This window comes from Gadus chalcogrammus, chromosome 9, assembly GCF_026213295.1.
Source record: "Gadus chalcogrammus isolate NIFS_2021 chromosome 9, NIFS_Gcha_1.0, whole genome shotgun sequence".
NCBI lineage: Eukaryota > Metazoa > Chordata > Actinopteri > Gadiformes > Gadidae > Gadus > Gadus chalcogrammus.
In genome coordinates, this window is record NC_079420.1 from 8,429,065 (window position 1) to 8,451,668 (window position 22,604).

Below are 22,604 nucleotides of genomic sequence, written 5' to 3' on the forward strand. Positions count from 1 at the left end.
TGTATAGATGCATATGTATATTTAATACATGTAGGCCTATATCAAATTTTTTGGTGTATTTGCAAATGTTTCATCATTTAGAATTTCCTTTATAATGTCTTTTTGTTTTAACTTTTTACTTCTTGAGCAGAGAGTGACACAGATAAAGTGAGCTTTATTTTGTATTGTGCATCGAAATGTTTACTCGTGTCCATGTCGTGGGGTCAATGCCCCCAAACCTCGACTCAGTACTAGGTGTGAGCCCCTCTGGGATCATCCATTTAGCATCATAGCTACACTGCTGCTGGAGCCCTCCGAGCTGGTGAACTCACTCCAGAGAGGGGATGGGTTCAGTCTATTCCATCTGGGTGGTGGGGGGCTGCAGAGGAAAGGCACCATGGGAAATAAAAACACAGCTATGTATATCCCTCTTCTGCGAGATCCCTGTGAGAAAATGATTAGTGACGTAAGAGTGTAGTTAATCTCTTATGCATGAATGAAAAACTAATGGCATAGATTAAACATACCATATGTGTGTAGATGTAATACCGTATTTAAATTAAGCTAGTACAATTGAGTCTTTCCAGGCAAATCCATTCCCAATGCTTTCCTATGGATACCTTCAAAATGTAAACAGCAATATGTCTATACCATCATCTGGTGTCGTTATACATACAAACACATTGGGAAAATGGAACAGAAGTATAGCTCATTATTTATATTATTTATAGCTCAAGTCCATTATTTTATTAATTTTTACCGGTATAAAAATGTCCTCTAGAAAGTGGTGGTCATAGGATCCATAGGCATGCTACCGTGCAATCTGATCTGGGATCAGTAGCTCAGGCTTTCTATCGAGGACGATCTGACCTCTTTCACAGCGTTTTGCTACTGCGTCACACGGCTGTGCACAAGGCTCAAGACCTCTATAAGCAGGTAAACGTCTCAGGTTTCCACCAATCAACGTCTCTCACCGCGAAAAACAAAACACTGTCCGTTGACCTGATATTTCCGTTGGTGGTCAAACCTCCTCCGACAGAGAACACAAAGGGGAAGATCAGGAGTATTTGGCCCCGATACACACACCAAGCCATCCACTTCAGACAGTCCCCAGACCAGAAGCATGACAAATTCAAAAGCAATTTGAATAAATTGAGTGTTCTCTTGTCGCAAGAACCCGATGCTGCCTGAGTCCCGATAGGCGATGTAAGAGGGCATTTTGACACGTCAAAGATGCAGCTCAGATTCTGGGCCATTGATAGGCTTATCATATGTGCACAGGCTTTTTTTTAAGACAAAGACACGCACACACACACACACACACACACACACACACACACACACACACACACACACACACACACACACACACACACACACACACACACACACACACACACACACACACACACACACACACACACACACACACACCATATCTCATGCAAGTCCATGTCTCACAAGACAGTCGCTGTCTCCAATACAAGTAACATTATAATTACAGTTTGTAAGTTTGTTTGTGTATTTAATTTTCCTGGATTTGGCAAGCAACATTGCACATCCTTTGACAACCTCCTTGTCTATATTTACGCTTCTATTGTTCACATTACAGGTCACATTACAAGTCTACCTTTCCGGGGAAAGGTAGACTGACGTGTGACTGCAGGTACACAACTATTTCCGTGTATATCTTATCAAGTTTCGAGTGTTGGCGTGGAACTGCTACCTCTGAGCCAAAATGGGTTCATGGGTCATGGGTTGTATCTGTGTGCGTCTTTCTGTTGTCTATGCGCTTCGATGTTTAAAGATGACAGAGAAGATACATTCATACTTTGAGTAATCTTGTATTGTTTCTACAAGCAAGCCTCTTTACAGTGAAACACAAACAATGGGTGAACAGGTAATAGGAGTTTGGCTTAATTTCTGACCTGATTGGTGACTGAGCTGGTGTTTTTCCACCTCAAGTCATCTAGTTTGGTTAGCTACATGTGATATAGGCGTAGGTAGGGGGCCAGGCAGTAAATCACGTCAGTTCTGAGCAATCTGCAGACATCGTTCTCTCAAGAGGGGTCTGTCTCAGTCATCCTATCTCAACGATTGGTGGATTCTTCTTGCTATCTTTTCAATTTGAATTCCTTTTCTGAGGTTGAGGTTGCTTGGCCAATTTGTTATGGTCCCATCTTCTGATATCGATTTTGCCTCATTCATTTGGATAATTCTCATCCTCATCTTGTTTTTAAACATGCATACAATAGGCTAGTTAGTAGTAAAATAGTGTTTGACTCACAGCTTAAAGGGTCTGGGTTCGAACCTGCTAACTTTAACGCTTCCTGCTCATTAATGGTCAACAGACATTCCCTTTTTTACGCTTTGGATGAAAACGTCTGCTTATTGTCATTTTGCCATTTTACAGGCACGCAGAGCTCTAGGCTCAACGAATCAGAGGGAGAGTTATATTTTGACCATCTATCTATGTAAATATTATGTAAACCGTACTCTCAAACAGATATACTGATAACCAATAATTGGCTTGCATGCTCGGACAGAGACCCTCTTTGTCACACACAAGCACACACTGTACCTTTAATACAAGCACACACAAATACCAAATCATGGTTTCAGGTTCACACCGTCCCAAAAAGATATGATGAAAATATGTTAAGGTTCTATAATAATTATCTCCTATCCTGAAGCAGTTATGAGATAGCGACACACACATAGAGATAAATATATACATATTTTCAACCTGACGATTAAAACTTATCGAAGGAACGTAATAGATACATTGATTGAATTTAAATACACATAAAAACAAGACACAGAGTGGTGAAATATAGTGCATGTTTTCCACAATAACAACCTTAAAAACCAACTAAAGATGTTAGATCGGGTCAAAATCGCAATGTTTTCATATAAATTCAACTAAATCCAAAAAGGGGAAACCCGCTTGGATGGCAGCATTAGTTTGCAACATTCTCTGAGCCATTCTTGGAGGCTGTGATTACAAACTCAACTTGGACTTCCCTTGGTGGAAATCGGGGACAGACTTCCTGTTCTGGAGCTGTGAGCAAGCAGCATCCATGGGAGGAAGGTCAGGAGATCGTGGGAACCTTCTGGGCGGCCCGGACCACGTCCTCCTGACGGTACCTTCTTCCCAGGGAACAAGGTGACCAGCGCCACGTCAGGAAAAGACCGGGCCGATAGGAAGCTGGAGAACAATGAGGGAAAGTGGTTGTTACGTTCACGATGAGCCCGCTAGAAGCTTGCTTTGTGCTGGGAACCCGCTGGGCCCATAATGGTAACTCTACTCTAAGTCTTGACAAACTCATTGAGAAAAAAAGTAAACAAGGCCCAGTTGACCTTTCCCACGGTCTGGATTGTATTTATGTTTTGCTTGTGGAAGGCGATGCCGCCTCGGAGCAGGAGAGTGGAGGGATGGCTGTTTGTTTGGCTTTTCTTATCTGGATCAACCTGTTCGGTTCTGTTTGATTCATGTCTGTTATCTTTACCTTATTTGAGACAAAGGTATTTGTCAACACCTGACTCTAGGTGGTTTATTTTTACGAAAGAGCAAAACTGTTTCTCTATTCAGGAAAGGGAAAATTTGTTGTATTTTTTGCCACAAACATAAGGTACATTTTATTTCTACTTAAATTTTACAGAAGTGTTAGACAACACACAGTAGACTCTATATGTTGGAAATCATATATGATTGAGACCATGTTGATGCTGCTGAAAAACCTCAATGCTCCTGATTCCCAATAGGGGATATGCGGGTTAGATGAGAGGATGTGTGCTTAATGAAAGTATTAGTTACTCATCCTAGCATTCTTTGGCTTCAGACTAGGTGTGCAACACTGTCACCAAAGAATCCCGAAAATCTTCAAGCCACTTTGTTTTTTCTTTCATCTCCACCTTAGTGGCTCACAGACAATGACCCATAACATAACCGTCCAACCGTCCTCATCAAAACGTTGGCGTGATGAAGAAATCAAAAATAGCTCACTCTGACCAAAATGACCATAAGATGACTTAATGAAAAAAGGCCATACCTGTTGTTGTGGAATGACCGAAGACCCCCATACCTGTTGTTGTGGAATGACCGAAGGCCTCCATACCTCCACTGCCTCCTGTTGTTGTGGAATGACGGCACGCCTCCGTACCTCCGCTGCCTCCTGTTGTTGTGATTCCCTCCACTGTTCTTTTTAATCTTCTTGACAAAACCGCGCACAGGAAGCTATTCCAGATATGTCCGGCGCGTAGTGTGGCCTTCCCAGCAGAACCATTAAGTGAAGAATAACAACTGTTTCACTGCACAATCTCGACCAATCGCCATGCATGCAGGGGTCCGGGGCCAACAACAGAGGGTTTAACCCAGACATGGTTATGCAGAGCCTGCTGAATTCCTTCCATACTTTCCCTTCTGGTGAGTCACTGTATGCCTGATCGAGCTTGTGCAAAATAACAAGTGTCCCACACATCTCTGTGTGTGTGTTAGGCAGTGTTGGGAACGTTACTTTAAAAAAGTAATTAGCTATCTACTTGTTCCAAAAAGTAACTGGGTTAGTAACTGAATTACTCTATAATAAAAGTAACTACTTACCAGGGAAAGTAACTATTTGCGTTACTGTAAAAAAAGAAAGTTGCTATGTGTCAAAGAATTTGGATTTTTCTGAGCAGTTTTCACTTGGCCTTAATGTTTTAAATGCTAAACTGCCCATTCAAGGCCGTGATATACTTCCAACTGAATTTCAATTTGCTTAGTTGCAAAGGCTGTGGATTGGAACATCTGCTGAATACTACAGAAAATGCAAATTTTCCAGATTGCACCCGTTACTGCCAAAAACGCCAAAAACTGGACTTTAACACTATTTTGGAGACATTTAATAAATGATACACATATTACCAAAACTTCCGGTTAACCTGCACGTAGGCCTTTAAAAACAGGAGATCCTGCCCATCTGTCAAGTTTCAAGAGATTTGTTTATTTGTTTATTTATTGCTCACACACACACACACACACACACACACACGCGCGTGCGTGTGTGTGTGTGTGTGTGTGTGTGTGTGTGTGTGTGTGTGTGTGTGTGTGTGTGTGTGTGTGTGTGTGTGTGTGTGTGTGTGTGTGTGTGTGTGTGTGTGTGTGTGTGTGTGGCGCGCGTGTCCTGGCTTGTGTGTAAAAACACTGGCTCCGATTGGCTACCATGAACCATGACTCTGCCTTAGCCAATCATAATAGCTTATCTCGTTGTTAACCCACCTGGGTCTCCTCACTAGCAGTTTGTGTTTTTTGGAGCCAGGGGTGAGTTCGGATAAGTAGTTTATTCAATCAATTCACAATAACGCACCGCATTTAGCGTACAGTAACGGTAACGGCATACCTAACAGCGTTATTTTATACGGCGTTATTACAAACATTGGTGTTAGGAGTCGCGGCCCGTCGGTCTGACAGGGCTGGCACGCCAGCTTCTCCTGTGATGGTTAGTGGTAATGTAGTCGTTAATTAGGCTTCTATTTTTCTATATAGTCACTTTAAATTGATTGACCAAATGACTTTTGCTCCAAGTGGCTCAATGATGTAGGCCTATACAGCTGCACTGCAATTTGCAGCGAGGTCATTTCTGTAGTCAGTGGCGACCGCCCCCCCTCGTGGCTCAATGGTTGAAAAAGCGCGATTGCCCTTCATGAGTGTCGAAAACGAGAGGAAATGCCTTATTGGCTGCCCCTTTCACTTGCAAAACATGATTAGGTGCCCTCTAGGTTGCTCCTTCATACAATAAATTATGATGATGTGCCCTCTAGAACAAGAAAATTAAATGACGTGCCTTAATGAATGCCCTTATAATCCCCTTCTGCCCGTCTGGTGCCCTTTTAGTGCCCCCTTTAGTACCCTGATGGTGCCCTTCTGCCCGCCTGGTGCCCTTCTAGTGCCCTGATAGTCCCCTTCTGCCCGTCTGGTCCTTCAAGTGCCCTTCTGCCCATCTGGTGCCCTTCTAGTACCCTGATAGTGCCCTTCTGCCCGTCTGGTCCTTCTAGTGCCCTTCTAGTGCCCTTCTAGTACCCTGATAGTGCCCTTCTGCCCGTCTGGTCCTTCTAGTGCCCTTCTAGTGCCCTGATAGTGCCCTTCTGCCCGTCTGGTCCTTCTAGTGCCCTTCCAGTGCCTTTTCAGTGCCCTTCTAGTGCCCTGATAGTGCCCTTCTGCTCGTTTGGTCCTTATAGGGCCCTTAGTGCTCTTCTGCCCGTCTGGTGCCCTTTTAGTGCCCTTCTGCCCATCTGGTGCCCCCATGGTTGAAAAAGTGTGTTAAAGTGCCCTCTATGGTGGTGAAAATGAGAGAAAGTGCCTTATTGGCTGCCCTTTACAAGTGAACAAAAATTAATGAGTGCCCTAGGTTGCCCCTGATGATGATGATGTGCCCTCTGGAGCAAGAATATGGCAAACCGAAAAAAACACATGTTAGCTATTGAGGTGCAGACGTTCCTCTCTTTGGTAGCTGACGAATGGGGAATGCGAGGCGTTGCTTACCTGTGGCGTCGCCATGACAAACCGCTACATCGAGTGGTAAATCTCCACTGGATAACGAAGCAAAAAGCGGATTAAGAGTATGTCAGTACCCATAGTGGAAAAGCGCAATTAGATGCCAAGTTAGAAAAACTTAATATTTTCAGTTTGCATAATGCGTTTAAAATGTATATACATTTTTTGAGCGTTCAAGATCATTAAAGTGTAGGTCATTTCATGCAAGAGAGACGATAATGGTCAGCTATCACCTCAACATGAAGGAAAACTTCCTTAAATGTTTCCGCCTTTAAAAAAGTTTTTAAAAAATGGTTTTTAAAAAGTTTAAAAACCATTTTTAAGGTTTTTAAACTCAAGTTAGACACTCCACTACACAGTCGTCAGGATGTCCTTCCTCAAACCTGAGGTTTCTGGTCTCCAACTGGATGTGTGGGTTCAAATCCCACTTCTGACAACTTTTTTAAATATTCAGTTTTAAAAAATCATTGTTGAACTTGCTACAATTATAAGGTACATGTCTTGAGTAATTGGAGCTTAATTTGGACTCTCTACTTGATTTTGCAAGTTGTCAGGATGGCAGAGCGGTCTAAGGCGCCAGACTCAAGGATTACTACCTTCCTCAAATCTGAGGTTTCTGGTCTCCAACTGGAGGCGTGGGTTCAAATCCCACTTCTGACAACTTTTTAAATATTCAGTTTTAAAAAATCATTGTTCAACTTGCCACAATTATAAGGTACATTTCTTGAGTAATTGGAGCTTAATTTGGACTCTCTGCTAGTTTTTTTAAAGTTGTGAGGATGGCCGAGTGGTCTAAGGCGCCAGACTCAAGGATTACTAACTTCCTCAAATCTGAGGTTTCTGGTCTCCAACTGGAGGCGTGGGTTCAAATCCCACTTCTGACAACTTTATTGAATATTAATTTCTTGAGTAATTGGCCATTAATTTGGACTCTCTACTTGATATTGCCAGTTGTCAGGATGGCCGAGCGGTCTAAGGCGCCAGACTCAAGGATTACTACCTTCCTCAAATCTGAGGTTTCTGGTCTCCAACTGGAGGCGTGGGTTCAAATCCCACTTCTGACAACACTTTTAAATATTCAGTTTTAAAAAATCATTGTTCAACTTGCTACAATTATAAGGTACATTTCTTGAGTAATTGGCGCTTAATTTGGACTCTCTACGTAAGTATGCAAGTTGTCAGGATGGCCGAGCGGTCTAAGGCGCCAGACTCAAGGATTACTACCTTCCTCAATTCTGAGGTTTCTGGTCTCCAACTGGAGGCGTGGGTTCAAATCCCACTTCGGACAATTTTTTTAAATATTCAGTTTTAAAAAATCATTGTTCAACTTGCTACAATTATAAGATACATTTCTTGAGTAACAGGCGCTTAATTTGGACTCTCTACATGATTATTGTAGTTGTCAGGATGGCCGAGTGGTTTAAGGCGCCAGACTCAAGGATTACTATCTTCCTCAATTCCGAGGTTTCTGGTCTCCAACTGGAGGCGTGGGTTCAAATCCCACTTCTGACAACTTATTTAAATATTAATTTCTTGAGTAATTGGCAATTAATTTGGACTCTCTACTTGATAAAGCCAGTTGTCAGGATGGCCGAGCGGTCTAAGGCGCCAGACTGAAGGATTACTACCTTCCTCAAATCTGTGGTTTCTGGTCTCCAACTGGAGGCGTGGGTTCAAATCCCACTTCTGACAACATTTTTAAATATTCAGTTTTAAAAAATCATTGTTCAACTTGCTACAATTATAAGGTACATTTCTTGAGTAATTGGCGCTTAATTTGGACTCTCTACTTAAATATGCAAGTTGTCAGGATGGCCGAGCGGTCTAAGGCGCCAGACTCAAGGATTACTACCTTCCTCAATTCTGAGGTTTCTGGTCTCCAACTGGAGGCGTGGGTTCAAATCCCACTTCTGACAACTTATTTAAATATTCAGTTTTAAAAATTCATTGTTCAACTTGCTGCAAATATAGGGTACATTTCTTGAGTAATTGGCGCTTAATTTGGACTCTCTACTTGATTATACAAGTTGTCAGGATGGCCGAGCGGTCTAAGGCGCCAGACTCAAAGATTACTACGTTTCCTCAATTCTGAGGTTTCTGGTCTCCAACTGGAGGCGTGGGTACAAATCCCACTTCTGACAAATTATTTAAATATTAATTTCTTGAGTAATTGGCGATAAATTTGGACTCTCTACTTGATAATGCCAGTTGTCAGGATGGCCGAGTGGTCTAAGGCGTCAGACTCAAGGATTACTGCCTTCCTCAAATCTGAGGTTTCTGGTCTCCAACTGGAGGCGTGGGTTCAAATCCCACTTCTGACAACGTATTTAAATATTCAGTTTTAAAAAATCATTGGTCAACTTGCTTCAATTATAAGATACATTTCTTGAGTAATTGGCGTTTAATTTGGACTCTCTATTTGATTATGCAAGTTGTCAGGATGGCCGAGCGGTCCAAGGCGCCAGACTCAAGGATTACAACCTTCCTCAAATCTGAGGTTTCTGGTCCCCAACTGGAGGCGTGGGTTCAAATCCCACTTCTGACAACTTTTTTAAAAATTCATTGTTCAACTTGCTACAAATATAGGGTACATTTCTTGAGTAATTGGCGTTTAATTTGGACTCTCTACTTCATAATGTCAGTTGTCAGGATGGCCGAGCGGTCTAAGGCGCCAGACTCAAGGATTACTACCTTCCTCAAATCTGAGTTTTCTGGTCTCCAACTGGAGGCGTGGGTTCAAATCCCACTTCTGACAACGCTTTTAAATATTCAGTTTTAAAAAATCATTGTTCAACTTGCTACAATTATAAGGTACATTTCTTGAGTAATTGGCGCTTAATTTGGACTCTCTACGTTATTATGCAAGTTGTCAGGATGGCCGAGCGGTCAAAGGCGCCAGACTCAAGGATTACTACCTTCCTCAATTCTGAGGTTTCTGGTCTCCAACTGGAGGCGTGGGTTCAAATCCCACTTCGGACAATTTTTTTAAATATTCAGTTTTAAAAAATCATTGTTCAACATGCTACAATTATAAGATACATTTCTTGAGTAACAGGCGCTTAATTTGGACTCTCTACAAGATTATTGTAGTTCTCAGGATGGCCGAGTGGTTTAAGGCGCCAGACTCAAGGATTACTATCTTCCTCAATTCCGAGGTTTCTGGTCTCCAACTGGAGGCGTGGGTTCAAATCCCACTTCTGACAACTTATTTAAATATTAATTTCTTGAGTAATTGGCAATTAATTTGGACTCTCTACTTGATAAAGCCAGTTGTCAGGATGGCCGAGCGGTCTAAGGCGCCAGACTCAAGGGTTACTACCTTCCTCAAATCTGTGGTTTCTGGTCTCCAACTGGAGGCGTGGGTTCAAATCCCACTTCTGACAACATTTTTAAATATTCAGTTTTAAAAAATCATTGTTCAACTTGCTACAATTATAAGGTACATTTCTTGAGTACTTGGCGCTTAATTTGGACTCTCTACTTAAATATGCAAGTTGTCAGGATGGCCGAGCGGTCTAAGGCGCCAGACTCAAGGATTACTACCTTCCTCAATTCTGATGTTGCTGGTCTCCAACTGGAGGCGTGGGTTCAAATCCCACTTCTGACAACTTATTTAAATATTCAGTTTTAAAAATTCATTGTTCAACTTGCTGCAAATATAGGGTACATTTCTTGAGTAATTGGCGCTTAATTTGGACTCTCTACTTGATTATGCAAGTTGTCAGGATGGCCGAGCAGTCTAAGGCGCCAGACTCAAAGATTACTACGCTTCCTCAATTCTGAGGTCTCTGGTCTCCAACTGGAGGCGTGGGTTCAAATCCCACTTCTGACAACTTATTTAAATATTAATTTCTTGAGTAATTGGCAATTAATTTGGACTCTCTACTTCATAATGCCAGTTGTCAGGATGGCCGAGTGGTCTTAGGCGCCAGACTCAAGGATTACTACCTTTCTCAAATCTGAGGTTTCTGGTCTCCAACTGGAGGCGTGGGTTCAAATCCCACTTCTGACAACATTTTTAAATATTCAGTTTTAAAAAATCATTGTTCAAATTGCTACAATTAAAAGGTACATTTCTTGAGTAATTGGCGCTTAATTTGGACTCTCTACTTATTTATGCAAGTTGTCAGGATGGCCGAGCGGTATAAGGCGCCAGACTCAAGGATTACTACCTTCCTCAATTCTGAGGTTTCTGGTCTCCAACTGGAGGCGTGGGTTCAAATCCCACTTCTGACAACTTATTTAAATATTCAGTTTTAAAAAATCATTGTTCAACTTGCTTCAATTATAAGATACATTTCTTGAGTAATTGGCGCTTAATTTGGACTCTCTATTTGATTATGCAAGTTGTCAGGATGGCCGAGCGGTCCAAGGCGCCAGACTCAAGGATTACAACCTTCCTCAAATCTGAGGTTTCTGGTCTCCAACTGGAGGCGTGGGTTCAAATCCCACTTCTGACAACTTTTTTAAATATTCAGTTTTAAAAATTCATTGTTCAACTTGCTACAAATATAGGGTACATTTCTTGAGTAATTGGCGTTTAATTTGGACTCTCTACTTGATTATGCTAGTTGTCAGGATGGCCGAGCGGTCTAAGGTGCCAGACTCAAGGATTACTACCTTCCTCAATTCTGAGGTTTCTGATCTCCAACTGGAGGCGTGGGTTCAAATCCCACTTCTGACAACTTATTTAAATATTAATTTCTTGAGTAATTGGCCATTAATTTGGACTCTCGACTTCATAATGTCAGTTGTCAGGATGGCCGAGCGGTCTAAGGCGCCAGACTCAAGGATTACTACCTTCCTCAAATCTGAGGTTTCTGGTCTCCAACTGGAGGCGTGGGTTCAAATCCCACTTCTGACAACATTTTTAAATATTCAGTTTTAAAAAATCATTGTTCAACTTGCTACAATTATAAGGTACATTTCTTGAGTAATTGGCGCTTAATTTGGACTCTCTACTTAATTATGCAAATTGTCACGATGGCCGAGCGGTCTAAGGCGCCAGCCTCAAGGATTACTACCTTCCTCAATTCTGAGGTTTCTGGTCTCCAACTGGAGGCGTGGGTTCAAATCCCACTTCTGACAACTTATTTAAATATTCAGTTTTAAAAAATCATTGTTCAACTTGCTTCAATTATAAGATACATTTCTTGAGTAATTGGCGCTTAATTTGGACTCTCTATTTAAATATTCAAGTTGTCAGGATGGCCGAGCGGTCTAAGGCGCCAGACTCAAGGATTACTACCTTCCTCAAATCAGAGGTTTCTGGTCTCCAACTGGAGGCGTGGGTTCAAATCCCACTTCTGACAACTTTTTTAAAAATTCATTGTTCAACTTGCTACAAATATAGGGTACATTTCTTGAGTAATTGGCGTTTAATTTGGACTCTCTACGTAATTATGCAAGTTGTCAGGATGGCCGAGCGGTCTAAGGCGCCAGACTCAAGGATTACTACCTTCCTCCATTCTGCGGTTTCTGATCTCCAACTGGAGGCGTGGGTTCAAATCCCACTTCTGACAACTTATTTAAATATTAATTTCTTGAGTAATTGGCCATTAATTTGGAGTCTCTACTTCATAATATCAGATGTCAGGATGGCCGAGCGGTCTAAGGCGCCAGACTCAAGGATTACTACCTTCCTCAAATCTGAGGTTTCTGGTCTCCAACTGGAGGCGTGGGTTCAAATCCCACTTCTGACAACATTTTTAAATATTCAGTTTTAAAAAATCATTGTTCAACTTGCTACAATTATAAGGTACATTTCTTGAGTAATTGGCGCTTAATTTGGACTCTCTACTTAATTATGCAAATTGTCAGGATGGCCGAGCGGTCTAAGGCGCCAGTCTCAAGGATTACTACCTTCCTCAATTCTGAGGTTTCTGGTCTCCAACTGGAGGCGTGGGTTCAAATCCCACTTCTGACAACTTATTTAAATATTCAGTTTTAAAAAATCATTGTTCAACTAGCTTCAATTATAAGATACATTTCTTGAGTAATTGGCGCTTAATTTGGATTCTCTATTTGTTTATACAAGTTGTCAGGATGGCCGAGCGGTCCAAGGCGCCAGACTCAAGGATTACAACCTTCCTCTAATCTGAGGTTTCTGGTCTCCAACTGGAGGCGTGGATTCAAAGCCCACTTCAGACAACTTTTTAAATATTCAGTTTTAAAAATTCATTTTTCAACTTGCTGCAAATATAGGGTACATTTCTTGAGTAATTGGCGCTTAATTTGGACTCTCTACTTGGATATGCAAGTTGTCAGGATGGCCGAGCAGTCTAAGCCGCCAGACTCAAGGATTACTACCTTCCTCAATTCTGAGGTTTCTGGTCTCGAACTGGCGGCGTGTGTTCAAATCCCACTTCTGACAACTTTATTAAATATTCAGTTTTAAAAAATCATTGTTCAACTTGCTACAATTATAAGGTACATTTCTTGAGTAATTGGCGCTTAGTTTGGACTCTCTACTTCTTTATGCCAGTTGTCAGGATGGCCGAGCGGTCTAAGGCGCCAGACTCAAGGATTATTACCTTCCTCAAAACTGAGGTTTCTGGTCTCCAACTGGAGGCGTGAGTTCAAATCCCACATCTGACAACTTTTTTAAATATTAATTTCTTGAGTAATTGGCGCTTAATTTGGACTCTCTACTAAGTTATGCCTGTTGTCAGGATGGCCGAGCGGTCTAAGGCGCCGGACTCAAGGATTACTACCTACCTCAAATCTGAGGTTTCTGGTCTCCAACTGGAGGCGTGGGTTCAAATCCCACTTCTGAAAACTTTTTTAAATATTCAGTTTTAAAAATTCTTTGTTCAACTTGCTACAAATATAGGGTACATTTCTTGAGTAATTGGCGCTTAATTTGGACTCTCTACTTGTTTATGCTAGTTGTCAGGATGGCCGAGCGATCTAAGGCGCCAAACTCAAGGATTACTACCTTAATCAAATCAGAGGTTTCTGGTCTCCAACTGGAGGCGTGGGTTCAAATCCCACTACTGACAATGTTTTAAATATTCAGTTTTAAAAAATCATTGTTCAACTTGCCACAATTATAAGGTACATTTCTTGAGTAATTGGAGGTTAATTTGGACTCTCTACTAGTTTTTGCAAGTTGTCAGGATGGCCGAGTGGTCTAAGGCGCCAGACTCAAGGATTACTACCTTCCTCAAATCTGAGGTTTCTGGTCTCCAACTGGAGGCGTGGGTTCAAATCCTACTTCTGACAACTTTTTTAAATATTCATTTCTTGAGTAATTGGCGATTAATTTGGACTCTCTACTTAATTATGCAAGTTGTCAGGATGGCCGAGCGGTCTAAGGCGCTAGACTCAAGGATTACTACCTTCCTCAATTCTGAGGTTTCTGGTCTCCAGCTGGAGGCGTGGGTTCAAATCCCACTTCTGACAACGTTTTAAATATTCAGTTTTAAAAAATCATTGTTCAACTTGCCACAATTATAAGGTACATTTCTTGAGTAATTGGAGGTTAATTTGGACTCTCTACTAGTTTTTGCAAGTTGTCAGGATGGCCGAGTGGTCTAAGGCGCCAGACTCAAGGATTACTACCTTCCTCAAATCTGAGATTTCTGGTCTCCAACTGGAGGCGTGGGTTCAAATCACACTTCTGACAACATTTTTAAATATTCAGTTTTAAAAAATCCTTGTTCAACTTGCTACAATTATAAGATACATTTCTTGAGTAATTGGCGCTTAATTTGGACACTCTACTAGATAAAGCCAGTTGTCAGGATGGCCGAGCGCTCTAAGGCGCCAGACTCAAGGATTACTACCTTCCTCAAATCTGAGGTTTCTGGTCTCCAACTGGAGGCGTGGGTTCAAATCCCACTTCTGACAACGTTTTAAATATTCAGTTTTAAAAAATCATTGTTCAACTTGCCACAATTATAAGGTACATTTCTTGAGTAATTGGAGGTTAATTTGGACTCTCAACTTGTTTTTGCAAGTTGTCAGGATGGCCGAGTGGTCTAAGGCGCCAGACTCAAGGATTACTACCTTCCTCAAATCTGAGGTTTCTGGTCTCCAACTGGAGGCGTGGGTTCAAATCCCACTTCTGACAACTTTTTTAAATATTCATTTCTTGAGTAATTGGCGATTAATTTGGACTCTCTACTTGATAAAACCAGTGGTCAGGATGGCCGAGCGGTCTAAGGCGCCAGACTCAAGGATTACTACCTTCCTCAAATCTGAGGTTTCTGGTCTCCAACTGGAGGCGTGGGTTCAAATCCCACTTCTGACAACATTTTTAAATATTCAGTTTTAAAAAATCCTTGTTCAACTTGCTACAATTATAAGATACATTTCTTGAGTAATTGGCGCTTAATTTGGACACTCTACTTGATAAAGCCAGTTGTCAGGATGGCCGAGCGGTCTAAGGCGCCAGACTCAAGGATTACTATCTTCCTCAAATCTGAGGTTTCTGGTCTCCAACTGGAGGCGTGGGTTCAAATCTCACTTCTGACAACTTTTTTAAATATTCAGTTTTAAAAATTCTTTGTTCAACTTGCTACAAATATAGGGTACATTTCTTGAGTAATTGGCGCTTAATTTGGACTCTCTACTTGTTTATGCAAGTTGTCAGGATGGCCGAGCGGTCTAAGGCGCCAGACTCAAGGATTACTACCTTCCTCAAATCTGAGGTTTCTGGTCTCCAACTGGAGGCGTGCGTTCAAATCCCACTTCTGACAACATTTTTAAATATTCAGTTTTAAAAAATCATTGTTCAACTTGCTACAATTATAAGGTACATTTCTTGAGTAATTGGTGCTTAATTTGGACTCTCTACTTAATTATACAAGTTGTCAGGATGGCCGTGCGGTCTCAGCCGCTAGACTCAAGGATTACTAACTTCCTCAATTCTGAGGTTTCTGGTCTCCAGCTGGAGGCGTGGGTTCAAATCCCACTTCTGACAACTTTTTTAAATATTCAGTTTTAAAAAATCATTGTTCAACTTGCTACAATTATAAGGTACATTTCTTGAGTAATTGGCGCTTAATTTGGACTCTCTACTTATTTATGCCAGTTGTCAGGATGGCCGAGCGGTCTAAGGCGCCAGACTCAAGGATTACTACCTTCCTCAAAACTGAGGTTTCTGGTCTCCAACTGGAGGCGTGAGTTCAAATCCCACATCTGACAACTTTTTGAAATATTAATTTCTTGAGTAATTGGCGCTTAATATGGACTCTCTACTAAGTTATGCCTGTTGTCAGGATGGCCGAGCGGTCTAAGGCGCCAGACTCAAGGATTATTACCTTCCTCAAATCTGAGGTTTCTGGTCTCTAACTGGAGGCGTGGGTTCAAATCCTACTTCAGACAACTTTTTTAAATATTCAGTTTTAAAAATTCTTTGTTCAACTTGCTACAAATATAGGGTACATTTCTTGAGTAATTGGCGCTTAATTTGGATTCTCTACTTGTTTATGCAAGTTGTCAGGATGGCCGAGCGATCTAAGGCGCCAAACTCAAGGATTACTACCTTCCTCAAATCAGAGGTTTCTGGTCTCCAACTGGAGGCGTGGGTTCAAATCCCACTTCTGACAACGTTTTAAATATTCAGTTTTAAAAAATCATTGTTCAACTTGCCACAATTATAAGGTACATTTCTTGAGTAATTGGAGGTTAATTTGGACTCTCTACTATTTTTTACTAGTTGTCAGGATGGCCGAGTGGTCTAAGGCGCCAGACTCAAGGATTACTACCTTCCTCAAATCTGAGGTTTCTGTTCTCCAACTGGAGGCGTGGGTTCAAATCCCACTTCTGACAACTTTTTTAAATATTCATTTTTTGAGTAATTGGCGATTAATTTGGACTCTCTACTTGATAAAGCCGTTGGTCAGGATGGCCGAGCGGTCTAAGGCGCCAGACTCAAGGGTTACTACCTTCCTCAAATCTGAGGTTTCTGGTCTCCAACTGGAGGCGTGGGTTCAAATCCCACTTCTGACAACATTTTTAAATATTCAGTTTTAAAAAATCCTTCTTCAACTTGCTACAATTATAAGATACATTTCTTGAGTAATTGGCGCTTAATTTGGACACTCTACTTGATAAAGCCAGTTGTCAGGATGGCCGAGCGGTCTAAGGCGCCAGACTCAAGGATTACTACCTTCCTCAAATCTGAGGTTTCTGGTCTCCAACTGGAGGCGTGGGTTCAAATCCCACTTCTGACAACTTTTTTAAATATTCAGTTTTAAAAATTCTTTGTTCAACTTGCTACAAATATAGGGTACATTTCTTGAGTAATTGGCGCTTAATTTGGACTCTCTACTTGTTTATGCAAGTTGTCAGGATGGCCGAGCGGTCTAAGGCGCCAGACTCAAGGATTACTACCTTCCTCAAATCTGCGGTTTCTGGTCTCCAACTGGAGGCGTGGGTTCAAATCCCACTTCTGACAACATTTTTAAATATTCAGTTTTAAAAAATCATTGTTCAAATTGCTACAATTATAAGGTACATTTCTTGAGTAATTGATGCTTAATTTGGACTCTCTACTTAATTATTCAAGTGGTCAGGATGGACGAGCGGTCTAAGGCGCCAGACTCAAGGATTACTACCTTCCTCAAATCTGAGGTTTCTGGTCTCCAACTGGAGGCGTGGGTTCAAATCCCACTTCTGACAACATTTTTAAATATTCAGTTTTAAAAAATCCTTGTTCAACTTGCTACAATTATAAGATACATTTCTTGACTAATTGGCGGTTAATTTGGACACTCTACTTGATAAAGCCAGTTGTCAGGATGGCCGAGCGGTCTAAGGCGCCAGACTCAAGGATTACTGTCTTCCTCAAATCTGAGGTTTCTGGTCTCCAACTGGAGGCGTGGGTTCAAATCCCACTTCTGACAACTTTTTTAAATATTCAGTTTTAAAAAATCTTTGTTCAACTTGCTACAAATATAGGGTACATTTCTTGAGTAATTGGCGCTTAATTTGGACTCTCTACTTGTTTATGCAAGTTGTCAGGATGGCCGAGCGGTCTAAGGCGCCAGACTCAAGGATTACTACCTTCCTCAAATCTGAGGTTTCTGGTCTCCAACTGGAGGCGTGGGTTCAAATCCCACTCCTGAAAACATTATTAAATATTCAGTTTTAAAAAATCATTGTTCAACTTGCTACAATTATAAGGTACATTTCTTGAGTAATTGGTGCTTAATTTGGACTCTCTACTTAATTATGCAAGTTGTCAGGATGGCCGAGCAGTCTAAGGTGCTAGACTCAAGGATTACTACCTTCCTCAATTCTGAGGTTTCTGGTCTCCAGCTGGAGGCGTGGGTTCAAATCCCACTTCTGACAACTTATTTAAATATTCAGTTTTAAAAAATCATTGTTCAACTTGCTACAATTATAAGGTACATTTCTTGAGTAATTGGCGCTTAATTTGGACTCTCTACTTATTTATACCAGTTGTCAGGATGGCCGCGCGGTCTAAGGCGCCAGACTCAAGGATTACTACCTTCCTCAAAACTGAGGTTTCTGGTCTCCAACTGGAGGCGTGAGTTCAAATCCCACATCTGACAACTTTTTTAAATATTAATTTCTTGAGTAATTGGCGCTTAATTTGGACTCTCTACTAAGTTATGCCTGTTGTCAGGATGGCCGAGCGGTCTAAGGCGCCAGACTCAAGGATTACTACCTTCCTCAAATCTGAGGTTTCTGGTCTCCAACTGGAGGCGTGGGTTCAAATCCCACTTCTGACAACTTTTTTAAATATTCAGTTTTAAAAATTCTTTGTTCAACTTGCTACAAATATAGGGTACATTTCTTGAGTAATTGGCGCTTAATTTGGACTCTCTACTTGTTTATGCAAGTTGTCAGGATGGCCGAGTGATCTAAGGCGCCAAACTCTAGGATTACTACCTTCCTCAAATCAGAGGTTTCTGGTCTCCAACTGGAGGCGTGGGTTCAAATCCCATTTCTGACAACGTTTTAAATATTCAGTTTTAAAAAATCATTGTTCAACTTGCCACAATTATAAGGTACATTTCTTGAGTAATTGGAGGTTAATTTGGACTCTCTACTTGTTTTTGCAAGTTGTCAGGATGGCCGAGTGGTCTAAGGCGCCAGACTCAAGGATTACTACCTTCCTCTAATCTGAGGTTTCTGGTCTCCAACTGGAGGCGTGGGTTCAAATCCCACTTCTGACAACTTTTTTAAATATTCATTTCTTGAGTAATTGGCGATTAATTTGGACTCTCTACTTGATAAAACCAGTGGTCAGGATGGCCGAGCGGTCTAAGGCGCCAGACTCAAGGATTACTACCTTCCTCAAATCTGAGGTTTCTGGTCTCCAACTGGAGGCGTGGGTTCAAATCCCACTTCTGACAACATTTTTAAATATTCAGTTTTAAAAAATCCTTGTTCAACTTGCTACAATTATAAGATACATTTCTTGAGTAATTGGCGCTTAATTTGGACACTCTACTTGATAAAGCCAGTTGTCAGGATGGCCGAGCGGTCTAAGGCGCCAGACTCAAGGATTACTACCTTCCTCAAATCTGAGGTTTCTGGTCTCCATCTGGAGGCGTGGGTTCAAATCCCACTTCTGACAACTTTTTTAAATATTCAGTTTTAAAAATTCTTTGTTCAACTTGCTACAAATATAGGGTACATTTCTTGAGTAATTGGCGCTTAATTTGGACTCTCTACTAGTTTATGCAAGTTGTCAGGATGGCCGAGCGGTCTAAGGCGCCAGACTCAAGGATTACTACCTTCCTCAATTCTGAGGTTTCTGGTCTCCAACTGGAGGCGTGGGTTCAAATCCCACTTCTGACAACATTTTTAAATATTCAGTTTTAAAAAATCATTGTTCAACTTGCTACAATTATAAGGTACATTTCTTGAGTAATTGGTGCTTAATTTGGACTCTCTACTTAATTATGCAAGTTGTCAGGATGGCCGAGCGGTCTTAGGCGCTAGACTCAAGGATTACTACCTTCCTCATTTCTGAGGTTTCTGGTCTCCAGCTGGAGGCGTGGGTTCAAATCCCACTTCGGACAACTTATTTAAATATTCAGTTTTAAAAAATCATTGTTCAACTTGCTTAAATTATAAGATACATTTCTTGAGTAATTGGCGCTTAATTTGGACTCTCTATTTGATTATGCAAGTTGTCAGGATGGCCGAGCGGTCCAAGGCGCCAGACTCAAGGATTACAACCTTCCTCAAATCTGAGGTTTCTGGTCTCCAACTGGAGGCGTGGGTTCAAATCCCACTTCTGACAACTTTTTTAAATATTCAGTTTTAAAAATTCATTTTTCAACTTGCTGCAAATATAGGGTACATTTCTTGAGTAATTGGCGCTTAATTTGGACTCTCTACTTGAATATGCAAGTTGTCAGGATGGCCGAGTGGTCTAAGGCGCCAGACTCAAGGATTACTACCTTCCTTAAGTCTGAGGTTTCTGGTGTCGAACTTGCGGCGTGGGTTCAAATCCCACTTCTGACAACTTTATTAAATATTCAGTTTTAAAAAATCATTGTTCAACTTGCTACAATTATAAGGTACATTTCTTGAGTAATTGGCGCTTAATTTGGACTCACCACTTATTTATGCCAGTTGTCAGGATGGCCGAGCGGTCTAAGGTGCCAGACTAAAGGATTGCAACCTTCCTCTAATCTGAGGTTTCTGGTCTCCAACTCGAGGCGTGTGTTCAAATCCCACTTCTGACATCTTTTTTAAATATTCATTTTTAAAAATTCATTTTTCAACTTGCTGCAAATATAGGGTACATTTCTTGAGTAATTGGCGCTTAATTTGGACTCTCTACTTGGATATGCAAGTTGTCAGGATGGCCGAGCTGTCTAAAGCGCCAGACTCAAGGATTACTACCTTCCTCAAATCTGAGGTTTCTGGTCTCGAACTGGCGGCGTGTGTTCAAATCCCACTTCTGACAACTTTATTAAATATTCAGTTTTAAAAAATCATTGTTCAACTTGCTACAATTATAAGGTACATTTCTTGAGTAATTGGCGGTTAATTTGGACTCTCTACTTATTTATGCCAGTTGTCAGGTTGGCCGAGCGATCTAAGGCGCCAAACTCAAGGATTACTACCTTCCTCAAATCAGAGGTTTCTGCTCTCCAACTGGAGGCGTGGGTTCAAATCCCACTTCTGACAACGATTTAAATATTCAGTTTTAAAAAATCATTGTTCAACTTGCCACAATTATAAGGTACATTTCTTGAGTAATTGGAGGTTAATTTGGACTCTCTACTAGTTTTTGCAAGTTGTCAGGATGGCCGAGTGGTCTAAGGCGCCAGACTCAAGGATTACTACCTTCCTCAAATCTGAGGTTTCTGGTCTCCAACTGGAGGCGTGGGTTCAAATCCCACTTTTGACAACTTTTTTAAATATTCATTTCTTGAGTAATTGGCGATTAATTTGGACTCTCTACTTGATAAAGCCGTTGGTCAGGATGGCCGAGCGATCTAAGGCGCCAAACTCAAGGATTACTACCTTCCTCAAATCAGAGGTTTCTGGTCTCCAACTGGAGGCGTGGGTTCAAATCCCACTTCTGACAACATTTTAAATATTCAGTTTTAAAAAATCATTGTTCAACTTGCCACAATTATAAGGTACATTTCTTGAGTAATTGGAGGTTAATTTGGACTCTCTACTAGTTTTTGCAAGTTGTCAGGATGGCCGAGTGGTCTAAGGCGCCAGACTCAAGGATTACTACCTTCCTCAAATCTGAGGTTTCTGGTCTCCAACTGGAGGCGTGGGTTCAAATCCCACTTTTGACAACTTTTTTAAATATTCATTTCTTGAGTAATTGGCGCTTAATTTGGACTCTCTACTTGTTTATGCAAGTTGTCAGGATGGCCGAGCGATCTAAGGCGCCAAACTCAAGGATTACTACCTTCCTCAAATCAGAGGTTTCTGGTCTCCAACTGGAGGCGTGGGTTCAAATCCCACTTCTGACAACGTTTTAAATATTCAGTTTTAAAAAATCATTGTTCAACTTGCCACAATTATAAGGTACATTTCTTGAGTAATTGGAGGTTAATTTGGACTCTCTACTAGTTTTTGCAAGTTGTCAGGATGGCCGAGTGGTCTAAGGGGCCAGACTGAAGGATTACTACCTTCCTCAAATCTGAGATTTCTGGTCTCCAACTGGAGGCGTGGGTTCAAATCCCACTTCTGACAACATTTTTAAATATTCAGTTTTAAAAAATCCTTGTTCAACTTGCTACAATTATAAGATACATTTCTTGAGTAATTGGCGCTTAATTTGGACACTCTACTAGATAAAGCCAGTTGTCAGGATGGCCGAGCGCTCTAAGGCGCCAGACTCAAGGATTACTACCTTCCTCAAATCTGAGGTTTCTGGTCTCCAACTGGAGGCGTGGGTTCAAATCCCACTTCTGACAACTTTTTTAAATATTCAGTTTTAAAAATTCTTTGTTCAACTTGCTACAAATATAGGGTACATTTCTTGAGTAATTGGCGCTTAATTTGGACTCTCTACTTGTTTATGCAAGTTGTCAGGATGGCCGAGTGATCTAAGGCGCCAAACTCTAGGATTACTACCTTCCTCAAATCAGAGGTTTCTGGTCTCCAACTGGAGGCGTGGGTTCAAATCCCACTTCTGACAACGTTTTAAATATTCAGTTTTAAAAAATCATTGTTCAACTTGCCACAATTATAAGGTACATTTCTTGAGTAATTGGAGGTTAATTTGGACTCTCAACTTGTTTTTGCAAGTTGTCAGGATGGCCGAGTGGTCTAGGGCGCCAGACTCAAGGATTACTACCTTCCTCAAATCTGAGGTTTCTGGTCTCCAACTGGAGGCGTGGGTTCAAATCCCACTTCTGACAACTTTTTTAAATATTCATTTCTTGAGTAATTGGCGATTAATTTGGACTCTCTACTTGATAAAACCAGTGGTCAGGATGGCCGAGCGGTCTAAGGCGCCAGACTCAAGGATTACTACCTTCCTCAAATCTGAGGTTTCTGGTCTCCAACTGGAGGCGTGGGTTCAAATCCCACTTCTGACAACATTTTTAAATATTCAGTTTTAAAAAATCCTTGTTCAACTTGCTACAATTATAAGATACATTTCTTGAGTAATTGGCGCTTAATT

At 41.2% G+C, this 22,604-nt stretch overlaps 60 non-coding genes across 60 annotated transcripts; all 60 read left to right on the top strand.

The window, feature by feature from the left end:
• Positions 1 to 7,063: 7,063 nt before the first annotated feature.
• trnal-caa (transfer RNA leucine (anticodon CAA)) lies at positions 7,064 to 7,174 on the top strand. The gene is made up of 2 exons: positions 7,064 to 7,101; positions 7,129 to 7,174. It is a non-coding gene; the product is annotated as a tRNA-Leu (tRNA).
• Positions 7,175 to 7,287: 113 nt separating this feature from the next.
• trnal-caa (transfer RNA leucine (anticodon CAA)) lies at positions 7,288 to 7,398 on the top strand. The gene is made up of 2 exons: positions 7,288 to 7,325; positions 7,353 to 7,398. It is a non-coding gene; the product is annotated as a tRNA-Leu (tRNA).
• Positions 7,399 to 7,467: 69 nt separating this feature from the next.
• trnal-caa (transfer RNA leucine (anticodon CAA)) lies at positions 7,468 to 7,578 on the top strand. The gene is made up of 2 exons: positions 7,468 to 7,505; positions 7,533 to 7,578. It is a non-coding gene; the product is annotated as a tRNA-Leu (tRNA).
• Positions 7,579 to 7,691: 113 nt separating this feature from the next.
• On the top strand, positions 7,692 to 7,802 carry trnal-caa (transfer RNA leucine (anticodon CAA)). The gene is made up of 2 exons: positions 7,692 to 7,729; positions 7,757 to 7,802. It is a non-coding gene; the product is annotated as a tRNA-Leu (tRNA).
• A 113-nt stretch (positions 7,803 to 7,915) lies between these two features.
• On the top strand, positions 7,916 to 8,026 carry trnal-caa (transfer RNA leucine (anticodon CAA)). The gene is made up of 2 exons: positions 7,916 to 7,953; positions 7,981 to 8,026. It is a non-coding gene; the product is annotated as a tRNA-Leu (tRNA).
• A 69-nt stretch (positions 8,027 to 8,095) lies between these two features.
• trnaf-gaa (transfer RNA phenylalanine (anticodon GAA)) lies at positions 8,096 to 8,206 on the top strand. The gene is made up of 2 exons: positions 8,096 to 8,133; positions 8,161 to 8,206. It is a non-coding gene; the product is annotated as a tRNA-Phe (tRNA).
• Positions 8,207 to 8,319: 113 nt separating this feature from the next.
• On the top strand, positions 8,320 to 8,430 carry trnal-caa (transfer RNA leucine (anticodon CAA)). Its single transcript has 2 exons — positions 8,320 to 8,357; positions 8,385 to 8,430. It is a non-coding gene; the product is annotated as a tRNA-Leu (tRNA).
• A 113-nt stretch (positions 8,431 to 8,543) lies between these two features.
• trnal-caa (transfer RNA leucine (anticodon CAA)) lies at positions 8,544 to 8,655 on the top strand. The gene is made up of 2 exons: positions 8,544 to 8,581; positions 8,610 to 8,655. It is a non-coding gene; the product is annotated as a tRNA-Leu (tRNA).
• A 69-nt stretch (positions 8,656 to 8,724) lies between these two features.
• Positions 8,725 to 8,835, top strand: trnal-caa (transfer RNA leucine (anticodon CAA)). The gene is given in 2 exon segments: positions 8,725 to 8,762; positions 8,781 to 8,835. It is a non-coding gene; the product is annotated as a tRNA-Leu (tRNA).
• Positions 8,836 to 8,948: 113 nt separating this feature from the next.
• Positions 8,949 to 9,059, top strand: trnal-caa (transfer RNA leucine (anticodon CAA)). Its single transcript has 2 exons — positions 8,949 to 8,986; positions 9,014 to 9,059. It is a non-coding gene; the product is annotated as a tRNA-Leu (tRNA).
• Positions 9,060 to 9,158: 99 nt separating this feature from the next.
• On the top strand, positions 9,159 to 9,269 carry trnal-caa (transfer RNA leucine (anticodon CAA)). The gene is made up of 2 exons: positions 9,159 to 9,196; positions 9,224 to 9,269. It is a non-coding gene; the product is annotated as a tRNA-Leu (tRNA).
• Positions 9,270 to 9,382: 113 nt separating this feature from the next.
• On the top strand, positions 9,383 to 9,493 carry trnal-caa (transfer RNA leucine (anticodon CAA)). The gene is made up of 2 exons: positions 9,383 to 9,420; positions 9,448 to 9,493. It is a non-coding gene; the product is annotated as a tRNA-Leu (tRNA).
• A 113-nt stretch (positions 9,494 to 9,606) lies between these two features.
• On the top strand, positions 9,607 to 9,717 carry trnal-caa (transfer RNA leucine (anticodon CAA)). The gene is made up of 2 exons: positions 9,607 to 9,644; positions 9,672 to 9,717. It is a non-coding gene; the product is annotated as a tRNA-Leu (tRNA).
• Positions 9,718 to 9,786: 69 nt separating this feature from the next.
• Positions 9,787 to 9,897, top strand: trnal-caa (transfer RNA leucine (anticodon CAA)). Its single transcript has 2 exons — positions 9,787 to 9,824; positions 9,852 to 9,897. It is a non-coding gene; the product is annotated as a tRNA-Leu (tRNA).
• A 113-nt stretch (positions 9,898 to 10,010) lies between these two features.
• trnal-caa (transfer RNA leucine (anticodon CAA)) lies at positions 10,011 to 10,121 on the top strand. Its single transcript has 2 exons — positions 10,011 to 10,048; positions 10,087 to 10,121. It is a non-coding gene; the product is annotated as a tRNA-Leu (tRNA).
• A 113-nt stretch (positions 10,122 to 10,234) lies between these two features.
• trnal-caa (transfer RNA leucine (anticodon CAA)) lies at positions 10,235 to 10,346 on the top strand. Its single transcript has 2 exons — positions 10,235 to 10,272; positions 10,301 to 10,346. It is a non-coding gene; the product is annotated as a tRNA-Leu (tRNA).
• Positions 10,347 to 10,415: 69 nt separating this feature from the next.
• trnal-caa (transfer RNA leucine (anticodon CAA)) lies at positions 10,416 to 10,526 on the top strand. Its single transcript has 2 exons — positions 10,416 to 10,453; positions 10,481 to 10,526. It is a non-coding gene; the product is annotated as a tRNA-Leu (tRNA).
• Positions 10,527 to 10,639: 113 nt separating this feature from the next.
• On the top strand, positions 10,640 to 10,750 carry trnal-caa (transfer RNA leucine (anticodon CAA)). The gene is made up of 2 exons: positions 10,640 to 10,677; positions 10,705 to 10,750. It is a non-coding gene; the product is annotated as a tRNA-Leu (tRNA).
• Positions 10,751 to 10,863: 113 nt separating this feature from the next.
• On the top strand, positions 10,864 to 10,974 carry trnal-caa (transfer RNA leucine (anticodon CAA)). Its single transcript has 2 exons — positions 10,864 to 10,901; positions 10,929 to 10,974. It is a non-coding gene; the product is annotated as a tRNA-Leu (tRNA).
• Positions 10,975 to 11,087: 113 nt separating this feature from the next.
• On the top strand, positions 11,088 to 11,198 carry trnal-caa (transfer RNA leucine (anticodon CAA)). The gene is made up of 2 exons: positions 11,088 to 11,125; positions 11,164 to 11,198. It is a non-coding gene; the product is annotated as a tRNA-Leu (tRNA).
• A 69-nt stretch (positions 11,199 to 11,267) lies between these two features.
• trnal-caa (transfer RNA leucine (anticodon CAA)) lies at positions 11,268 to 11,378 on the top strand. Its single transcript has 2 exons — positions 11,268 to 11,305; positions 11,333 to 11,378. It is a non-coding gene; the product is annotated as a tRNA-Leu (tRNA).
• A 113-nt stretch (positions 11,379 to 11,491) lies between these two features.
• On the top strand, positions 11,492 to 11,602 carry trnal-caa (transfer RNA leucine (anticodon CAA)). Its single transcript has 2 exons — positions 11,492 to 11,529; positions 11,568 to 11,602. It is a non-coding gene; the product is annotated as a tRNA-Leu (tRNA).
• Positions 11,603 to 11,715: 113 nt separating this feature from the next.
• Positions 11,716 to 11,826, top strand: trnal-caa (transfer RNA leucine (anticodon CAA)). The gene is made up of 2 exons: positions 11,716 to 11,753; positions 11,781 to 11,826. It is a non-coding gene; the product is annotated as a tRNA-Leu (tRNA).
• Positions 11,827 to 11,925: 99 nt separating this feature from the next.
• trnal-caa (transfer RNA leucine (anticodon CAA)) lies at positions 11,926 to 12,036 on the top strand. Its single transcript has 2 exons — positions 11,926 to 11,963; positions 12,002 to 12,036. It is a non-coding gene; the product is annotated as a tRNA-Leu (tRNA).
• Positions 12,037 to 12,105: 69 nt separating this feature from the next.
• Positions 12,106 to 12,216, top strand: trnal-caa (transfer RNA leucine (anticodon CAA)). Its single transcript has 2 exons — positions 12,106 to 12,143; positions 12,171 to 12,216. It is a non-coding gene; the product is annotated as a tRNA-Leu (tRNA).
• A 113-nt stretch (positions 12,217 to 12,329) lies between these two features.
• Positions 12,330 to 12,440, top strand: trnal-caa (transfer RNA leucine (anticodon CAA)). Its single transcript has 2 exons — positions 12,330 to 12,367; positions 12,406 to 12,440. It is a non-coding gene; the product is annotated as a tRNA-Leu (tRNA).
• A 740-nt stretch (positions 12,441 to 13,180) lies between these two features.
• On the top strand, positions 13,181 to 13,291 carry trnal-caa (transfer RNA leucine (anticodon CAA)). The gene is made up of 2 exons: positions 13,181 to 13,218; positions 13,246 to 13,291. It is a non-coding gene; the product is annotated as a tRNA-Leu (tRNA).
• A 336-nt stretch (positions 13,292 to 13,627) lies between these two features.
• trnal-caa (transfer RNA leucine (anticodon CAA)) lies at positions 13,628 to 13,738 on the top strand. Its single transcript has 2 exons — positions 13,628 to 13,665; positions 13,693 to 13,738. It is a non-coding gene; the product is annotated as a tRNA-Leu (tRNA).
• Positions 13,739 to 13,807: 69 nt separating this feature from the next.
• Positions 13,808 to 13,918, top strand: trnal-caa (transfer RNA leucine (anticodon CAA)). Its single transcript has 2 exons — positions 13,808 to 13,845; positions 13,873 to 13,918. It is a non-coding gene; the product is annotated as a tRNA-Leu (tRNA).
• A 112-nt stretch (positions 13,919 to 14,030) lies between these two features.
• On the top strand, positions 14,031 to 14,141 carry trnal-caa (transfer RNA leucine (anticodon CAA)). Its single transcript has 2 exons — positions 14,031 to 14,068; positions 14,096 to 14,141. It is a non-coding gene; the product is annotated as a tRNA-Leu (tRNA).
• A 113-nt stretch (positions 14,142 to 14,254) lies between these two features.
• On the top strand, positions 14,255 to 14,365 carry trnal-caa (transfer RNA leucine (anticodon CAA)). Its single transcript has 2 exons — positions 14,255 to 14,292; positions 14,320 to 14,365. It is a non-coding gene; the product is annotated as a tRNA-Leu (tRNA).
• Positions 14,366 to 14,477: 112 nt separating this feature from the next.
• trnal-caa (transfer RNA leucine (anticodon CAA)) lies at positions 14,478 to 14,588 on the top strand. The gene is made up of 2 exons: positions 14,478 to 14,515; positions 14,543 to 14,588. It is a non-coding gene; the product is annotated as a tRNA-Leu (tRNA).
• A 69-nt stretch (positions 14,589 to 14,657) lies between these two features.
• On the top strand, positions 14,658 to 14,768 carry trnal-caa (transfer RNA leucine (anticodon CAA)). Its single transcript has 2 exons — positions 14,658 to 14,695; positions 14,723 to 14,768. It is a non-coding gene; the product is annotated as a tRNA-Leu (tRNA).
• Positions 14,769 to 14,881: 113 nt separating this feature from the next.
• trnal-caa (transfer RNA leucine (anticodon CAA)) lies at positions 14,882 to 14,992 on the top strand. Its single transcript has 2 exons — positions 14,882 to 14,919; positions 14,947 to 14,992. It is a non-coding gene; the product is annotated as a tRNA-Leu (tRNA).
• Positions 14,993 to 15,105: 113 nt separating this feature from the next.
• Positions 15,106 to 15,216, top strand: trnal-caa (transfer RNA leucine (anticodon CAA)). Its single transcript has 2 exons — positions 15,106 to 15,143; positions 15,171 to 15,216. It is a non-coding gene; the product is annotated as a tRNA-Leu (tRNA).
• A 517-nt stretch (positions 15,217 to 15,733) lies between these two features.
• Positions 15,734 to 15,844, top strand: trnal-caa (transfer RNA leucine (anticodon CAA)). The gene is given in 2 exon segments: positions 15,734 to 15,771; positions 15,790 to 15,844. It is a non-coding gene; the product is annotated as a tRNA-Leu (tRNA).
• A 113-nt stretch (positions 15,845 to 15,957) lies between these two features.
• trnal-caa (transfer RNA leucine (anticodon CAA)) lies at positions 15,958 to 16,068 on the top strand. Its single transcript has 2 exons — positions 15,958 to 15,995; positions 16,023 to 16,068. It is a non-coding gene; the product is annotated as a tRNA-Leu (tRNA).
• A 112-nt stretch (positions 16,069 to 16,180) lies between these two features.
• On the top strand, positions 16,181 to 16,291 carry trnal-caa (transfer RNA leucine (anticodon CAA)). Its single transcript is given in 2 exon segments — positions 16,181 to 16,218; positions 16,237 to 16,291. It is a non-coding gene; the product is annotated as a tRNA-Leu (tRNA).
• A 69-nt stretch (positions 16,292 to 16,360) lies between these two features.
• trnal-caa (transfer RNA leucine (anticodon CAA)) lies at positions 16,361 to 16,471 on the top strand. The gene is made up of 2 exons: positions 16,361 to 16,398; positions 16,426 to 16,471. It is a non-coding gene; the product is annotated as a tRNA-Leu (tRNA).
• Positions 16,472 to 16,584: 113 nt separating this feature from the next.
• Positions 16,585 to 16,695, top strand: trnal-caa (transfer RNA leucine (anticodon CAA)). The gene is made up of 2 exons: positions 16,585 to 16,622; positions 16,650 to 16,695. It is a non-coding gene; the product is annotated as a tRNA-Leu (tRNA).
• A 113-nt stretch (positions 16,696 to 16,808) lies between these two features.
• Positions 16,809 to 16,919, top strand: trnal-caa (transfer RNA leucine (anticodon CAA)). The gene is made up of 2 exons: positions 16,809 to 16,846; positions 16,874 to 16,919. It is a non-coding gene; the product is annotated as a tRNA-Leu (tRNA).
• Positions 16,920 to 17,032: 113 nt separating this feature from the next.
• Positions 17,033 to 17,143, top strand: trnal-caa (transfer RNA leucine (anticodon CAA)). Its single transcript has 2 exons — positions 17,033 to 17,070; positions 17,098 to 17,143. It is a non-coding gene; the product is annotated as a tRNA-Leu (tRNA).
• A 113-nt stretch (positions 17,144 to 17,256) lies between these two features.
• Positions 17,257 to 17,367, top strand: trnal-caa (transfer RNA leucine (anticodon CAA)). Its single transcript has 2 exons — positions 17,257 to 17,294; positions 17,322 to 17,367. It is a non-coding gene; the product is annotated as a tRNA-Leu (tRNA).
• A 113-nt stretch (positions 17,368 to 17,480) lies between these two features.
• Positions 17,481 to 17,594, top strand: trnal-caa (transfer RNA leucine (anticodon CAA)). The gene is made up of 2 exons: positions 17,481 to 17,518; positions 17,546 to 17,594. It is a non-coding gene; the product is annotated as a tRNA-Leu (tRNA).
• Positions 17,595 to 17,704: 110 nt separating this feature from the next.
• trnal-caa (transfer RNA leucine (anticodon CAA)) lies at positions 17,705 to 17,815 on the top strand. Its single transcript has 2 exons — positions 17,705 to 17,742; positions 17,770 to 17,815. It is a non-coding gene; the product is annotated as a tRNA-Leu (tRNA).
• A 293-nt stretch (positions 17,816 to 18,108) lies between these two features.
• On the top strand, positions 18,109 to 18,219 carry trnal-caa (transfer RNA leucine (anticodon CAA)). Its single transcript has 2 exons — positions 18,109 to 18,146; positions 18,174 to 18,219. It is a non-coding gene; the product is annotated as a tRNA-Leu (tRNA).
• A 336-nt stretch (positions 18,220 to 18,555) lies between these two features.
• Positions 18,556 to 18,666, top strand: trnal-caa (transfer RNA leucine (anticodon CAA)). The gene is made up of 2 exons: positions 18,556 to 18,593; positions 18,621 to 18,666. It is a non-coding gene; the product is annotated as a tRNA-Leu (tRNA).
• A 69-nt stretch (positions 18,667 to 18,735) lies between these two features.
• On the top strand, positions 18,736 to 18,846 carry trnal-caa (transfer RNA leucine (anticodon CAA)). The gene is made up of 2 exons: positions 18,736 to 18,773; positions 18,801 to 18,846. It is a non-coding gene; the product is annotated as a tRNA-Leu (tRNA).
• A 113-nt stretch (positions 18,847 to 18,959) lies between these two features.
• Positions 18,960 to 19,070, top strand: trnal-caa (transfer RNA leucine (anticodon CAA)). Its single transcript has 2 exons — positions 18,960 to 18,997; positions 19,036 to 19,070. It is a non-coding gene; the product is annotated as a tRNA-Leu (tRNA).
• Positions 19,071 to 19,183: 113 nt separating this feature from the next.
• On the top strand, positions 19,184 to 19,294 carry trnal-caa (transfer RNA leucine (anticodon CAA)). Its single transcript has 2 exons — positions 19,184 to 19,221; positions 19,249 to 19,294. It is a non-coding gene; the product is annotated as a tRNA-Leu (tRNA).
• A 337-nt stretch (positions 19,295 to 19,631) lies between these two features.
• On the top strand, positions 19,632 to 19,742 carry trnal-caa (transfer RNA leucine (anticodon CAA)). The gene is made up of 2 exons: positions 19,632 to 19,669; positions 19,697 to 19,742. It is a non-coding gene; the product is annotated as a tRNA-Leu (tRNA).
• Positions 19,743 to 19,855: 113 nt separating this feature from the next.
• On the top strand, positions 19,856 to 19,966 carry trnal-caa (transfer RNA leucine (anticodon CAA)). The gene is made up of 2 exons: positions 19,856 to 19,893; positions 19,921 to 19,966. It is a non-coding gene; the product is annotated as a tRNA-Leu (tRNA).
• Positions 19,967 to 20,750: 784 nt separating this feature from the next.
• trnal-caa (transfer RNA leucine (anticodon CAA)) lies at positions 20,751 to 20,861 on the top strand. Its single transcript has 2 exons — positions 20,751 to 20,788; positions 20,816 to 20,861. It is a non-coding gene; the product is annotated as a tRNA-Leu (tRNA).
• A 69-nt stretch (positions 20,862 to 20,930) lies between these two features.
• trnal-caa (transfer RNA leucine (anticodon CAA)) lies at positions 20,931 to 21,041 on the top strand. Its single transcript has 2 exons — positions 20,931 to 20,968; positions 20,996 to 21,041. It is a non-coding gene; the product is annotated as a tRNA-Leu (tRNA).
• Positions 21,042 to 21,153: 112 nt separating this feature from the next.
• On the top strand, positions 21,154 to 21,264 carry trnal-caa (transfer RNA leucine (anticodon CAA)). The gene is made up of 2 exons: positions 21,154 to 21,191; positions 21,219 to 21,264. It is a non-coding gene; the product is annotated as a tRNA-Leu (tRNA).
• A 69-nt stretch (positions 21,265 to 21,333) lies between these two features.
• trnal-caa (transfer RNA leucine (anticodon CAA)) lies at positions 21,334 to 21,444 on the top strand. Its single transcript has 2 exons — positions 21,334 to 21,371; positions 21,399 to 21,444. It is a non-coding gene; the product is annotated as a tRNA-Leu (tRNA).
• Positions 21,445 to 21,556: 112 nt separating this feature from the next.
• On the top strand, positions 21,557 to 21,667 carry trnaf-gaa (transfer RNA phenylalanine (anticodon GAA)). Its single transcript has 2 exons — positions 21,557 to 21,594; positions 21,622 to 21,667. It is a non-coding gene; the product is annotated as a tRNA-Phe (tRNA).
• A 113-nt stretch (positions 21,668 to 21,780) lies between these two features.
• trnal-caa (transfer RNA leucine (anticodon CAA)) lies at positions 21,781 to 21,891 on the top strand. Its single transcript has 2 exons — positions 21,781 to 21,818; positions 21,846 to 21,891. It is a non-coding gene; the product is annotated as a tRNA-Leu (tRNA).
• Positions 21,892 to 22,227: 336 nt separating this feature from the next.
• Positions 22,228 to 22,338, top strand: trnal-caa (transfer RNA leucine (anticodon CAA)). The gene is made up of 2 exons: positions 22,228 to 22,265; positions 22,293 to 22,338. It is a non-coding gene; the product is annotated as a tRNA-Leu (tRNA).
• Positions 22,339 to 22,407: 69 nt separating this feature from the next.
• Positions 22,408 to 22,518, top strand: trnal-caa (transfer RNA leucine (anticodon CAA)). The gene is made up of 2 exons: positions 22,408 to 22,445; positions 22,473 to 22,518. It is a non-coding gene; the product is annotated as a tRNA-Leu (tRNA).
• Positions 22,519 to 22,604: the final 86 nt, after the last annotated feature.